The sequence below is a fragment of the Arvicola amphibius genome, chromosome 15 (assembly GCF_903992535.2).
Source record: "Arvicola amphibius chromosome 15, mArvAmp1.2, whole genome shotgun sequence".
Lineage (NCBI taxonomy): Eukaryota > Metazoa > Chordata > Mammalia > Rodentia > Cricetidae > Arvicola > Arvicola amphibius.
Window position 1 is genome coordinate 48,540,870 of NC_052061.1, and position 15,996 is coordinate 48,556,865.

The 15,996-nt window shown below is 55.0% G+C and overlaps 1 protein-coding gene across 1 annotated transcript in view; it reads right to left on the reverse strand.

Annotated features, from left to right (window-relative positions):
• Cbfa2t3 (CBFA2/RUNX1 partner transcriptional co-repressor 3) overlaps nt 1-9,134 on the reverse strand; it is a 49,560-nt gene extending 40,426 nt beyond the window's left edge. The window contains exon 1 of the mRNA XM_038312827.2: nt 9,082-9,134. The gene's annotated coding sequence lies outside the window, so the exon portion shown is untranslated. The remainder of the gene's footprint in view (nt 1-9,081) is intronic.
• Nucleotides 9,135-15,996: the final 6,862 nt, after the last annotated feature.

Sequence of the window (15,996 nt, forward strand, 5' to 3'; positions counted from 1 at the left end):
ACTGAGGTAGGCAGGTCCACCCCACTGTGGGAGGCACCATGCCCTAGGCAGGTGGCACTGAACTATGTAAGAAAGCTAATTGTATATAAGCCAGCCTGCAAGCCAGCTAGCAAGCAGCGTCCGCCATTGTTCCTGCTATAGTTCTTTGGCTGTAGTCCTTGGAGGTTATACTCTGTGGAACAGCAAGCAAGCCTCTCCTCAGTTTCTACCCTGAGTCTCTACCCTCCACGATGAACTATAACGTAGAATTTTTGAGATGAATACACTGTACTTTTGGTCGGGGTACTTTGTCTTAGCAAGAGAAGGAACCTAGAACAACCAGTGATAGGCAACATACATTTTGTCCCCTGGGGCGCAGGGTGCCACTGCTATGTAGAACAGTGGTTCTGGTGATTAATAGCTGTGACAATCTTTTGACATCTTTTGCACTGGGGTGGAACCCGGGGTCTTGCACACACCAGGAGTGTGCTCACTACTGAGGAACAGGCCAAGGCCTCAAGTCCTCTCCTAAAATCTAGCACAACGAACTTCAATTTGCCACCACCTTCAGGACGCCTGAAGGTCCCAGCATCCTAGGCTGACCTTGCCAATGCTGGTGTCTGACCCCTGTTTGGCAGAACAGTTTTTAGGATATGGGCACCCATGCGAGTCCCTCTGATTGGTGACAGACATAAGGTCAAGCCTTGGGAAGTGTATTTATCATGTGTTATGTCAGACTGATGACCTGTGGCTGTCCCCAGCCCTTCTCAAGATTGTGAGCACCCACCACACCAAAGTATGCGACTGCAGGAAGACCAGTCGGTAGAAATCTTCATTAGGGACAAACTGGCTGCTGGCTTGAGGTTTGAGGATAGGGGCTCAAAAACCTCAGTTTCCCCATCTGTAAAATATATCAATACCACCTTCTGGGTTGTGAGTGGGTTGGGGATCACTATATCAGGCCCTTGGGTGCTTCAGGGCCAAGAGGGGTGGCAAGGAACACCCATTGCTTTCTCATGCCCTGTGGTTTATGGCTGCCAAGGCCAGGTCTCCACAGTACCATAGGGCAGTCTCCCAAGCACCTCTCAGCTCTTCTCCCCTCATTCACCTTGGGTGCTTCTGCATCCTAAGTCTCTTCACCGCTCCTCCTGTCAGGCACGTTCCTGTCTCAGGGCCTTCGCACAACCGCAAAAAAAAGTGGTTGAGACTCTGCTCCCCAGCAGGTTTCAGCACACTCCCTTCAGGAGACCAAGCCACCAGGGACCTCACATGGTCAGGGCTGAGACTCCAACTCCGTCATTTAGCCCCTCCACTCACTGTCCCTCTCAGACTCAGGGAAACATTTGCTGGGCTCTGAACCGCACTAGCCTGTAGCAGCTGTCAGTCACTGCCAAAGGAACGATCCCTACCTGCCGTGTTTTGTTTCAACCGAGGACAGAGGTCTCAGAATGCTGGCATTGAATGCAGGCTTCCACAGCTACCCACCCATCTGTAGAGCCCTTGCCCATCTGTGAGCCCGTGGGTGCAGCTCCAGGCAAACGTCTCGGATGAGGGGATCCAGGGGCAACCCTGCAACTCTTGGAGCTGTTCCACAGCCAGGCTAGGGTTCCCACATGCAGCCCACCCGCCCTTCCTGCAAGGATGGAGCCCTGAACACCGCGTCACTCTGCGCATCGAGAGGGCCCCTGCTTTCAGATTTGGCGAGAAGTAAAAAACATAATTGGCTCACTGTGTCCCCCAGGGGATCTGGTACTGGGATTCTGCCCTCTGTCCAGGAGCTGGAAGAGGGGCTGGGCCATGGGAGGTGGAACATCATCTCTTCTCCACCAGCTTCCCTGTCCTGTAAGGGTCAGAGTCAGAGAGACAGCAACCTTGGCTACAGGGGACAGAGATGGATCTCAGCTGCTCCAGGGTGGGGTGGGCTGTGGCTACCAGACAGACTGGCCTTTGGGGGAGACTGAGAAGCAAGTGGGGGAACAGATCATCTGCCTCCCCCACCGTACCACTTCCTCCTCAGGCCTGGTATCATCCACTCAGGGTGCAGACACTACTGGGATACCCAAGGTCCAGCCTGTCCTGACCCTCCTGTGTGTGCCTAGAGGTCAGCTTGACTCTCGCTTCCCCTTCCAGCAGGCAGTGCTGCTCCCCAAATGGCACATCTGCTCAGGCCTCCACCCAAGGCCATACCGAAAGCACTGCAGGGCTCCAAGGTCAGCTTAGGAAAAGCTGCGGTCCCAGCACCAGCCTCCCACTCCTCAGGTTGCTTCTGATGCCCTGATGGCCCTGGGGGCCAAGGCATGAGATGCCCAGAGGATATGGGGCAGGGATGCTGTCCCCATGGGCCCTGTCCCCAACCTGCCCCAGAACCTGCGAATGAAACAAAGCAGCCATTTTGTGGGATCATCTGTCCTATCTATGCAAAGGGGTGAATTCTGGGGTCCCCCGTAAGCTGCTGCTCTCCCTGTTGGCATCTCTCCTTCCTGTTTCTCTAGGGGCCACAATCGCCTGGCGTGGTCCCTTAGGAAATGTCTATCTGGGAGATCAACAGTTCCAGGACCATCCAACTGACACCAAGCTGCCTCCCGGACTGGTGGGACTGAGACTTCAAGATCCTGCCACCCTGTAGGCAGGGGTGGGGTACAGACACAGAGCGTTCAGCAAGTGACGCTCCCTCAGTCCCGTGGAGAGCCTCTTAGCCAGCAGGGACTCTGCAGCTAGACACAGACCTTCGCCTGCCAAAGGAGGTGATTTGGAATGGACAAAACCTGCCCCCAGAGATGCCAGGAGGGCAGCTGGCTGGCTGGTCCTGCACTTGGAAGCAGAAGATGGCACAGTGTAGGCTGAGTCCTACCACTGGGAAAATAAAACAGAGGAGGAGGGTCTGTGTCACCAAAGAGGCCACATTCGAGCAAGGAAGAGAAGGTGGGAGCCGTGTACATCCCAGGAGGCGGGAGTATTACAGGCAGAGGAAACCAGACAGTGCAAAGAGCCCGGAGACAGAGGGCCTGGCACATCTGGGCAACAGGGAAGAGGCAGAACAGAGCGAGTGGCCAGTGGGATGAGGGTTATGTGGTCTTCAAATCTGTGGCTCAGCTTCCTTCCTGACGGGCACTGGTGGGGACGCCTCTAGCCGCCCACACAGGATGGACTCGGGAACAAGGGCAGAAGCAGGGAGGTTGGGGACAAAACTGGGTTTAGACCATCTGGTCACAGAGCAGGTGCTGGGGAGCCCGGTGGCTGTTTGTGGAATCAAACACGATGACAGCTTGCAAGCAGAATTGATACTGTTCAAACAACCCCCTACAGGCACTGGTCAGGCACCCCTAAGCCAGCAGGGGACCTGGGGCGGCAGGGAGGACCAGGTAACCAACCACACAGCCAGCCCTGGCCACTAGGCAGGTGGCTTTTCTCTTTTGAAAGCCAGCAAACACAGACCCACTCCTCGGATCTGCCTGATGCCCACTGTAGCACAAGTCACCGTAACCAGAGATAGAAACGGCACACATTTCAAATGATAGCCAACGGGAATTCAGAAATACTATGTCCACCTTGTGCTCACAGTGTAACATCATTCAGCCACAGAAGCTGGGCCAGTGGTGCCAGAACCCAGGAAGCAGAGGCAGGGGCAGTGGGTCTCCAAGAGTTTGAGGCCAGCCTGGAGTTTTGGGCCAGCTCAAGTCACATAGTAAGAACCTACGGGGATTGGGGGGGGGGTGAGGGAGGGACAGACATACTATAACTGGAAGAACCCTGAAAACACGCCAAGTGGTCCCCAACAAGACACACTGTGCATACATATACCTGCACACCTGAACTTGCTTGCATAGTATACACATAGGTCCCCAGAGCCCTGCCGCGAAGACTAGTTGATGTCATTGTCTATGCAGCAGCCCTGCCCAGGTACCCTCTACAAAGCTACACACAGTGCTCTACAGACAGGCTGATGGGCTTTGGGGAGGTTATAGGGGGCAGAGTGAGAGCTGGGGGTGTCTGCCACAGAGTAAACAGGTCCTCAAGCACACAAACTATCAGCTCAGGCCCCTTTGGCCGTCCCACGCGGCACACATCCCTCAGCGCTGCCGTGACCTCTGTGTGGATGCTGCAGGGCCTCTCTAGGCTCTGCACAGGGATCTTCCTCAGCCCAGAGGAAAGCCTTGGGGTCGGAGCCCAGAGTCCTGCCCGGCAGAGGCTTCAGCTAAATGGGTCACCTCTGTGAGGCCGCTCTGGTCCCCAGTACAGTACACCCTGCGGTACGTGCCACATCCCTAGAGCCACAGTGAGAGCCCTATGTGCACACCTGGTAGCTTCTTCTTGAGCAGCTTCAGGGTGTGCTCTACCAGCTCCGGTGTCCTTCCGCAAAGTGGATATTCAAAGGGCATGGCACGCACAGCTCCAAGGCTTGGCTCCATGTTCACTGCTGTCTCCACGAGAGGGGAGGTGCTGTGTAGGAGGCCATCTTGCTTGTTAGAACAAGAGTGCAAGCATTCGGCGAAGGGTCAGGAAGAAAAGAAGGAGACCTGAGTCTGGCTACCTGATCTACTTTAGACCAAGAGGTGGCACTAGGTGTTCTGAGGAGTGGATAGGGCGGTCTGTACCCGTCAGCAGACATATTGGAAATCAGAGGCACAGAGAGGGCAAGTAATTTGCAGCAGGTCACACAGCTGTGGATGAGGCTTTGAAAGCCAGAGTGGTGTCCCTTTCCTTTCTGAGGACAGAAGAGAGACTCCACAGATGGGTAGGGGCCCCGATTCTCTTGACGCTTGCCTCCTCTGTAATATGGGAACAACCACAGTCAAAGTGGGTCTTCTCTGGGCTGTCTCTATGATGCTCCAGGGTGGGGTGGGGTGGGGCACACTTCCTTCTGATTCCCACCAGTCAGCCTTGGCTATGGAGATCCGAGGTATACGAAGGGCCCTCTTCACCTGTCCTTAGGGGTGTCCTTAAGGTCCTTAGGGGAACACTTAGGAGTGTTCCCATGTTCCCATTTCCTCATCCCCCTCTGTCGCCTCTCTCCTCTCCCTTGAGTAAACAGGAGACTATTCTGCAGCCCCTGTGGGAGCCTCTGGATCTGCCCGGGAGGCTCAGAGCACAGGGATAAATGGCTGAAAGGGAGGTGGGGGAGAGCCAGGGAGCTCAGGAGCGGCAGGCTGTGCTCTAGGAGTCTTGGCCTAGAGAAATCTTCCTTATTATGGCCAAATTCATCTTTGTTTTCCTTCCCAGTGACATCTGGCTTGCCCTGAGGTCTCACGAATTACAAAGAGCAGGAGTTTGAATTTGTGTTTTATTGCCTCAGGAAGTGCACTGTCGCTCAGGGGAAGGGGTGGCTCTGCCAAGCCACCCTCCACCTGGTCAGGCCGAGCCTGGAGGTGGAAATGAGGAACTGGAGTGTTTATCATTCCCACTATCTCAGGTGCACACCCGGATGCCAGGCCCGGCCCAGCCTTTTCTACCAAGCAGTGTTTTCCACACCTGGCAACCCGGTTTGCACATCCTGCTCCAGTCTGGGGACCTCAGAAACAGAACTGAGCCGGGCGGCGGTGGCACACGCCTTTAATCCCAGCAGAGGCAGGCGGATCTCTGTGAGTTCGAGACCAGCCTGGTCTACAAGAGCTAGTTCCAGGACAGGCTCCAAAGCTACAGAGAAACCCTGTCTCGAAAAACCAAAAAAAAAAAAAAAAAAAAAAAAAAAAGAAAGAAACAGAACTGAGTTTGCTCACCGTGCCTAGGAACGTTGGGCACCATGCCCCCCCAGAAAAGGAGGGTAGTCACTCACTCAGCTGGGGAGACTGAGAGCCACATGGCTAAAAGAGCAGGTAACCGCCTTATTGGGCTAGCTAGCGGCTGAGCCCCATACCCCTCATCTGGTCTAGAGGTTGGAAATCCTTGTAAAAAGAAGCCTCAGGCCTGTGGCCTATTCCCCATAGCGTCCCTCCCCTCTGAGGGGTACATCTGGTCAACCTAGATAGCTATAAAACCTGCATGACCATTAGCCAACTCATTCGCGGAGTTAGAACTCAGGAGAATCCCAAGCGTCCAAACCTCTCTGGGTTTGTAAAGTGGGGGCGGTGACATTGGCTGCCACTCTAGGTTGCTGCAAGGACCCAGCGAGATGAGGCAGGCCAGCACTGGATCTGGCAATCCTGAAGTCCTAAAGGTGAGGTGGACTGCCCCCTGGGTGATTTCTATCATCTACCTCTACGTGGCGTGGAGCAGACATTCAATGCACAATGGCAAACATTCTCCAGGGCCAGCTCTGTACAGGCAGAGCAGCCTCAGCAAATCCCATGGGTGACCACCCTCAGGGGACCCAGGGGTAACACTGCTCAGCGGATGCTACAGTGGGTTTGTGTCCACTGTAATAGCCAAACACTGTTCCAATGGTTTCCAGAGGGTTTTGAGCGACACCCTCACCCCCCAATTCTGTGACGTCTGAACCAGGGATTGGGTGGTCTGGCTTCGTGAAGGCCAATAATGTTGGCAATGGGGTTGAGCAGGGACTGTAAGACAGCTCTACCCCACTTGCCCGAGAAAGCCCAGCAGAGGGCTCCCCACCCATAGCATCAACCCTGGTGGCTTGCAGCCCTTGGGATACACTCAGAGCTCCAAGGATGCTGAAGAGAAGACCTGGCATAAGGATCCCAGGACACAGGCAGGGGAGACTACAAAGCTGGGAGGGACCAGGCAGTCATCAAACTCACCCCACCTAGGCTCGTTCATTGCTCACTCATCTAGACCAGACAATAAGCTAAGTTCTGATGCTCATAGTCACTGCTAAAGAAGGCGCTATGACCCCTGGTGCGCAGCACGCGGACCCAGAGGGAACAATGGCCAGGCAAGGAAGCTCCATGGAGGCAGCAGTCTGTGTGCTGCTTGTCCTGTGCTGGATCCTGTGCACACTTGTGTGTGCACGCACATCTGTGCAGACATGAATGAGCGAGGTGGGTTCTCTTCCCTCTTGGTGGTGGAGGAAATCCAGATCCATTAAATTTACCATAGTCCCACTGCCCTGGCATGTGGGAGGCAGAGAATGAATCAGAAAGCCCCAAACTCATCCTGCTTGCGGCGCAGCAGGGGAGGGAAGACCATTCCAGAAGGTGGTGGGAATGCCTCTCTTGACATCCTCTCCTGCCTGCCTCAGAGGAGGCTGCAGCTAAGCCTGGCCCTCCATGGTGGGCAACCCCACTGGCTCAGATCTTGTGGCCCAGTGACCCAGCCTGCCAGATTTACAGATCCTCGTGTAGGAAGGGAAATGAGTGTCTTCCAGTCATGCAGAAATGAAAATGCGTGGAGTCCAATCAGAGAGATTTCCTGGAGGTGGTAACTCAATTACATGGATAACCCAGTGACAGAGGAAGAGCTTGACAGGGACCTGGAGGGCTGGTGGGTGGCCCACAGCAAGCCCAGAGCATCCTGCAGGGAGCTGTCCAGGGGTGTCTTCCATATGCCAGTCTGAGCTGGCACAAGCAACAACATGGTGGTGTGCCAGGTACACATGGCCCTCCCTTCTCTCCCCAATCATCAAGATCACAGCACCTCCCATGAGGGTGGATTCCGCCAGAAAATCAGTCCTAACGTGATATTCTCCCTCCCTGCGTCTGTCTAGCTCCCGGGCAGCACCAAGCATCACATCTGTTCCTTCTCTCTCCTGCTTTTCCCTCTCTGTGCACAAGTGTGGCTGTGGCCCTGCAAAACACAGTCCCAGATAGCGTCATTTCATCAGCTTGATGGGCTCCCAGTGCCAACTGGGGACAACCACATTCTCTAGCTTCCACCCTTCGGTGGATGGGGTGGGCGACAGCGTGACCCCAATGTGTCACTATCTGCAGCCTTCCATGCACAAGGCCAGGAATCATCCACAAGGCTTTCCTACCTCTTCCCAGGCCAGGAGCAGAGTGCATTCCGGCCAGGTATGGCTGAACTCTCTGGGGCCAGCCCCTGGGATTTGGGGGAGATGATGAGAGAATCCCAGACCTGAGAAGTTTCTGAAACCTTCCAGCAACTTGCAAGGGCAATGCCAGGGCACAGTGACCGCTCCCTTTGTCTTCAGCCAGCCCCATCCTCTGAGTGGCTGCCTGGGAACCTCCTGTTTCTGATCGCTGGGAGGAAGCACACACCCAGCCAGACATAATGAAGCCACATCCTGGCCTCAGGGTAAGAGGGACGGGTGTGACAGTTACTGGGATCAACCCCACAAACAGGAGCAGGAGATTTTCTGTTATTTAGAGGAACTGGGCTCTGAAAGTCAGCTTCAGCTCACATGATCAGATAGTTCTATTCATGGGGTAGGGGTCCCCACACTCTAAGACCATTCAGCACTTTGGTCAAGAAGCCCAAACACACTAAGTTCGGGGCTATGCATTCAGAGTCAGCGGCTCCAAGCCAGGAGCTGCCAGCCTGGCTGCCTTCTGCTCCACCTTAGTCAGCCCGACTCCGGCTGAATCTCCAGCCATCTGTCCCTCCACGGTGCTCACACCTCCTCCCCGCTGTTCCCACAGCCTGGCTCTGGGCCTGCCCTACACACAGATGGACCGTTCCCAAAGGCTGTGAGAAGGATCAGAGCTGGAGGCTGTGCCTGCACCTGGCTGTCAGGACCCCAGGGAGAGCGGTCATGATCCCCCCTCCCCACCACCAGGAAGGATGCTCAGCCCCAAGGCTTTAATGGCTGATCCTGGGACCAAAATAAGAAGGGGGAAGGGCTAGAGGAAGCAGCAGACCCTCTCCTGCCAGCCCCATCTCCCCGGGGGTTGCCCTCTGCTTCCCCAGGCAGTACCGAGCACTGGCATTCAGGCTACCAGTCTTTGTCAGGGAACCCAGAACCCCAGGGGGCGCCTGCGGGTGGTAGTGAATCCGTACTCCTCCACCGACTCATCTCCCACCTAAATGTTAACCACACACACCCTGGACAGGTCAAGCTGTCTGCTCACCTAGGGTGGGTGCACTCGGTCAAATGAGTGGGCAGAGTTGGCTCCACCCTGCCGTGGGCACGAACTTTGTAAAGTGGCCGGGAAGGGGCGGAGGGCGCAGTGCGGACCCCCGGGAGGGCAGCCATCGGCAGAGTAGGGTGACAGCGTCGGCGTTGAGCGGGGCAGAGGCGGCACTTACGGTCTGGGCTCCAGCGGACTGTCGCTCTCTCGCAACCCGGTTCTCGAAGTGGCTTTTCCTTCTCACTCGGTCGCCACCTCCATAACTTGGGGGCGATCCGCACGCTGTCTTCTCGCGCCGCGCGGGGCTCAGGCGCGCGGCGGGGTCGGGGCGGGCGGGGCGGCCGCCTGGGCCATGCCGAGTGCGCTCGGCCCCCAGCGCGGGAACAAAGCGCGCACGCCGCCCGGGCGGTTTCGGCCTCGGCGGCCGCCGGGTCCAGCCGCCGTGCCTTCGGCTCTGCTGCCGCGCGCTCGCCCGCGCGTCTCACGGAGCCCCGCGGCCCCCGCCCCGCGCGCTCCGCCCCCGCCTCCCGCGCCCGGCCGCCGCTGCGCCACCTGCCTCCAGCCCGGCGCCCATCGCGCTCGCTCCGCCCCGGGGCGCCGGCCGCGGGAGAGAGGCCCGGTTCCGTGCGCCCGGCGCCGCCCAACGCCCAGAGCCGCTCCCGCCTCCACCGCCTGGGTGGCCGCCGGGCTCCGTGACTAGCCCGGCGGACTTGGCTATGGGACCCGACTCAGGACTCGGGGACCTCAAGAGCGCCAGGCCACACGTGGGACCCCGTGTGGGTGCAGGAGCGCGGGGCTGTGGAGTGAGAACGGGCCAAGGAGCCCCAGCGCTTAGCCAGTGTGCGGAGTGCGCGCGGCGCGGGGCTACCTAGTGCGGGGCGGACTCCTCGCTGTGCGCCCCCGCCCCGCGCAGGCCGCGCCCCGGGAGGGCGGGCGAGCTGAGCGCACCGCGCACACCCACCTCGGAGCAGTCGCAGCCCGACGGCCTCGCTGCTCTTGGAGCCGCGGTGTCTACTCCTGGACGGGAGGCGGGCGCCCCTCCTTCGGCCGCCGCGCCCCCCACAAGCCCTCCGGGACTCGGGCCACCTGCGCGTTCGGCCGGCAGGGGGCGCGCTACTCCCGCCGCGCACGGCCTTGGTCCCCTAGGCGCCAGGCGACCTCCTGCAAGAGGGGCTCAGAATCTTGTTCTCCCCACCGCCCTCGGGCCCATCGTTCGCATATGCTTTGCATACGTTTGCATATCATTCATTTTAATGTCAACCTGAGGAAAAGCCCCCAGCCGTTATTTCTGCCTGTCCGTGTCCTACTTTCTCTTCTTCCTCCGATCCTTCTCCCCACCCACTTTGCCCACTTTTCCTGGAAGCGCCCTGAGACAAGTCCCAGGCGTTCCTCTGGTTAGTACATTTGAGCAAACTCGCTGCACTTTCTTTCCCTCTCTTCCCACTGTTCCTCATACACTTGGCTTCTTTGAGACTAAGGGGAGACCCAGGGTCACGGTCTGCGGAAGCAGAAGGGGCCAGAACTTCAGATCAGCGGGGGCCTTGATTTTAATCTCATTAAGCATAAATTTGCATGTGAAAAATAAAAATCTAGCAATATGCCAAAAAAAAAAAATCTCCCACTCCACGTTTGCCACTTGCCGTACTGGCCTGTCACCACTCCTTCCCCTCTCCCCGCCCCCCAGCTTGGGGGTTCCTCTCAGAAATCCACAAAACAACGGTCCTCCCCCATCCTGGCCATCTTGGTCCCCTGGTTCTCCCTCCCTGGAGAATGGAATCCAACCCTAGTCTGGCACTGACAATGTCCACGTTTCAGATCTCTCTTCATGGCTGTACCTGACCACACGGGCTGTATCCATCCTGGGGCAGAGCGGAGGGTCCTGAGTCCATTTCACAGGGTTGGATATATGACTTGAGACCACAGACTTCATACACCAGGCATATGGGCACCAGCTGTGTGGACTTCTAGCATGAAGGGACTTTTGTATGTGCACTAAGAAAGCAAAGCACTGTTTCCTTCTGAGATGCTACCATGCAGCATTGCCTGGGTGGAGCGGATTGACAACAAAAGTCTTAAGCCAGTCTCTGGGAGCTCAGCCTGATGCAGGAGCTTGACCCTCAGGTTAGGCTGCAGGCTTTCCCACCTGGTGCTGGTGGTATGTCTGTTTTGTGGCAAGTGGCCATTGGACTTAAGAAAGTGACACATGCCTTTAATCCCAGCACTCAGGAGGCAGAGGCGGGCACATCTCTGTGAGTTCGAAACCAGCCTGGTCTATAGAGCAAGTTCCAGGACAGACGCCAAAGCTACACAGAGAAACCCTGTCTTCAAGAACCAAAAGAAAAAAAAAAAAAAGCTCACAACCCCTGTTGGAGATACAGATTCTAATGTAATCACGAGCCTCCCCACCCAGGAAGCTCTCCTGAGAAAGCCATGGCTGCTGGATAGGGAAGGAGATGGTGGAGCACTGAGGGCTCCTTTGTGTACAGTGGGTGGGTCCCACAACAGCACTGTCACTGAGGTCCTGACAGCTGCAGTCCCTACATTTTCCACGAGCTGGAAAGGTATTTCCAGGACCCATTTGTTATGCAGAGAAGCCTAGTCTCTGGCCCTCCTGGCCTCCCTGCTCCTTCACTAAGGGCTGGTTCCTTGTGGGAATGGCCAGGTCACAGTTCTTAGTCATTCTACCTTCAGGAAGCGCTCAACCACACAAAAGTTATGTATACATACCCACTCAGAACAACAAATAATCACCAAGCATCAAGGGTCTAATGGACATGCTAGAGACAGTGGGACCAGGAAACCAGGTGCTGCCTGACGCTTTTATTGTGTTTATTGTCTATAGAGACAAGGCTCAATTCAGCTCAAAGAAGCCACTGTCCCTTGCTTATGGCATCGTGGCGTTCCCCAGGAAAACCAGGTCTACATCTTTATCTGGTCCCTGCCTCCCATGGAAGATCTGAGAGGGGCTCCTTGGCCCTCTCTTGACTAGCCTGGTCATGGCCTCCAAAACTACAGAGAAACCCTATCTCTCTGTACACCCATCACCAGGCTCATATGCCTTGACTCATAACTGGGGGCTCTCTTTGGAATGGATATCCATTTCTCTAAAGAAAACAATCTCAGGGCCCACCATTTCCAGCAGCACTTGAGTTCATTCTGCCATCCTGACCACCCCCCCCCCCCCAAAAAAAGGTAGCATCTCTTTTCCTCATAGCTCCCAGCTCAGGATTTTGATATAAACAAAATAGGCATGAAAATATTTGCCCAGGGATTCTTGACCCACAGTTCATCTATTAGGATTAAACTCTTTTCTGATACCCTATAAAGCCTACAATGGAGCCCGTGCCAAGTGCCAGGCGCTACCCCTTCCTACCTTGCTCTCTGTAGCCCTGGGAGATGGTCTTTCTGCCAGTCTGCCTGCCTGAGGAGGATGCTGGGGACCTGGATGTCACAAGCTAGTGTTTGGCAGAGCTGAGTGTTCCATTCGGCCAGCCCAGCCCGAGTCCCAGCTGTCACCTGCTGTTGACCTTCAATAATAATTCCGAATAGCTTTAGACTCCCTTAAACACGTCCCTGTGATATCGAAAAACCTTTAACAGGAGTTTAGATATCTGCCAAGAAAAGTTGACAAAAATACTGGTATTTTAAAATAAAAGAATATCTAGGCCAGGCATGTTGACACATAGTTTTAATCCCTGCTCTTTCTCAAGAAGCAGAGATAGGCAGATCTCTGTGAGTTCAAGGCCAGCATTGGCTAGATAGTGAGTTTTAGTCTAGCCAGGGCTATACAGTGAGACTGTCCAATAAAATATAATAAGACAAAATAGTATCTAGTGGGTCATAGATAATTATAGGTATTGTTATCTGTTTTAAAATAAATTCTCCTTAAAAACCTTACTCTGGTCCAAACAATGAGATCTTATGTACAAACCAAATATATATTCTATGGAAGAAAAGTCTGAAGAATTAGAACTTAGAAATGTAAAACCTCCACTGTGCAATGGTATTGTTGGAAGGATAAGACATGTCACAATCTCGATAGCATACGTGTAATCGCAGATCTGGAAAAGGGCTGTCACCCAAAATAAGCAAAGAGTCCATAAGATTAAACAATAAGAAAACAAACAACCCAATTAACGTGGGTCAGATGCCTGAACAGATGTCTCTCAAGGAAGAGAAAGGCAAAGTATCCGAGTGCCTGAAAAGACCCACACTTCATAAGTAGCCAGGGTGCGCGCATGTGTGCGCGCGCACACACACACACACACACACACACACACTAAATGAAACTTAAAACACAAGTAAACAGAGTCTTCTAGGCTGGAGATGGAGTTTGGGTGATAAGAGCACTTTCCCAGTAGGCACAAAGACCCGGTTCGATCTCCAGAACCTCATTAGCTGGTTATGGTGGTACATGCCTGAAACCTCAGCACTCAGAAGGTGGTGGCAGAAGGATCCAAAGTTCAGAACAAAATAGACCTACCCCCACCACCACCAACCACCACCACCTCCATCAACAACAACCACCACCACCTCCACCACCACCACCACCACCACCACCACCTCCACCACCACCTCCATCACCATCTCCATCAACAACAACCATCTCCACCTCCACCTCCATCAACAAACAACCACCACCACCTCCACCACCACCACCACCACCACCACCTCCACCACCACCTCCATCACCATCTCCATCAACAACAACCATCTCCACCTCCACCTCCATCACAACAAACACCCACCCACCTCCACCACCACCACCACCACCACCACCACCACCACCTCCACCACCACCTCCATCACCATCTCCATCAACAACAACCATCTCCACCTCCACCTCCATCAACAACAACCACCACCACCTCCACCACCACCACCACCTCCACCACCACCACCACCCACACCCTCCACCACCACCACCACCACCACCACCTCTACCACCACCACCACCACCACCATCTCCATCAACAACAACCATCTCCACCACCACCTCCATCAACAACAACCACCACCACCTCCACCACCACCTCCACCACCGTCCACTACCACCACCACCTCCACCACCACCACCACCCACCACCACCACCTCCACCACCACCACCTCTACCACCTCCACCACCACTACCACCACCACCTCCACCACCACCTCCACCTCCACCACCACCACCACCTCCACCACCACCACCACCTCCACCACCACCACCACCTCCACCACCACCACCACCACCACCACCACCACCTCTACCACCACCACCACCAAGAGCAAATGAACAAAAACTGTCTGCCCAGAAGGAAGCCTGCAGCACCTCCTTACAGCAACTGTATTTGTGATTGCTCAAAGTCAGACACAGTGGATCAGTCACTGAACAGATATCACTGCCTGGGACACAGCAGATGGTGGGTGTTATTCATTTGTACAAAGATGAAAAAACCCTGAGGCTTCTCAAGTACACCTTGTGGAGAGAAGAAGCCCATTGGGGAGGGCAGCTCTCTGTGGCCCAACTCTGACATAACATCCTCCAAAAGGGAAGAAGGAAAGGGCAGTGGAAAGATCTGAGTGCCCGGCTTCTGGCTTTTCCGTCTCAGTATGTGCTCCCCAAACCCTGAACCCCTGGATCCGGTTGGGTCAGGTGGGGGTAAGGCAGGGAGGCTACTGTGAACGACGTGTTGATGGTGGACACTAACTATCATTAGACATTTGTCTGGATGCACAGAATACCCAACTCCTTGTTGGATCTTCTGAGGAGCTCATTGTAAACACCGGTTCTGGTCAGTAATAGTGTGTCTGTGTGTCCCCCCGCCCCCGTCGTTACAAATACCGGACACCAGTGCCCCTGCTGGTGTTGTGGGGATTCAGGGGCAGCTCTGCTCTCTGATCAGTCTCCCTGAAAATCCAAATCGGCTCTAAAACGCTTGGTCTGTTTATTTTAAAAAGCCTGGGAGATGAAAAATAAAGATATCAATGACATTTTAAGCATCTCATGTAAATAGTAAAGGGTACACGCAATTGAGAAGGCATAGGGGAATGGACGCTGGTCTAGCACCTGGATTCTTACATGGCTCCTCTTCCCCTCAATGCATATTTCTATTCTGTTCATCAAGGCTTAGCCAGCTGCAACGTCAGATGCTTATAATCCCAGCATATGGGAGCCGAAGCAGAAAGATAGTGAGTTCCAGGTCATCCTGGGCTATATAGAGGGACTCTGTTGAAGAGGAAGGAGTGGGGAAGAGGAGGAGAGAAGAGGGAGGAAGAGAATGAGGCGGGGAGAGGAGGAAGAGGGGAGGATTGACATCAGGGAGTTGAGAGGTCAGGCTCTCCAGGTAAAAGTGAATCACTGTGTGTACAAATCCAGGAAGCTGAAGTTCCAGCTCTACGCTGCACAGACAGCAGCCTTGGACCAAGCTACCTCAAAGAGTGCAGCTCAGGGAAGAGCCGCCTGCTGCCTCCCTCCTCTGCTGAAGTCTAGGTGCTTTTCATATGCACACTTGGAAATGATGCATTTCTGCAGATGAGGAAGCTGGCCCTGGGAGACTCAAGTCCTGTGGTGGTGGCTGGGATGAATTCTGGCTTCACCCAGAAACCTCCATGCTTTTTGTTCCCCCACCTGCTTCTGAATTTCCTGGTTCAGTCCCAGCCCTTTAGCTTCCCCCACCCCTCTTGGGACCATCTACCAGCCAACCGTACAGCGTATGACAGTCTTGAGGCAGGAGGATGGACAGATGGCTGCCTCTGTTCCTTTCAGACAGCAGGGAACAAGTGTGAGCTTTTGGCAAGGACACACTTATCACAAGGGCTGAGACCAAGTGGAGAGGGGCAGGGTGGCTCAGAAGTGGCCTTCGTGAGTGGGATAACACTGCATATGTCACAGGGGCTGCCAACACAGGTCTCCCTCCCCAGCAACTCACATCCTGCACCCAGAACTCCTCGGGCCAACCCCTCTACACAGTCTTGTAGGACCTCCAGAAGTCAGAGGGGAGAGGAAGCTTCCACGACCTCTCTCCCTCTTGGAAGCACTGATGACTTGGGACTGCAGGAAGATGTTGAGCTTCCCTTGCCTGCTAAGACCCCTGCGATGATGCTGGTGTG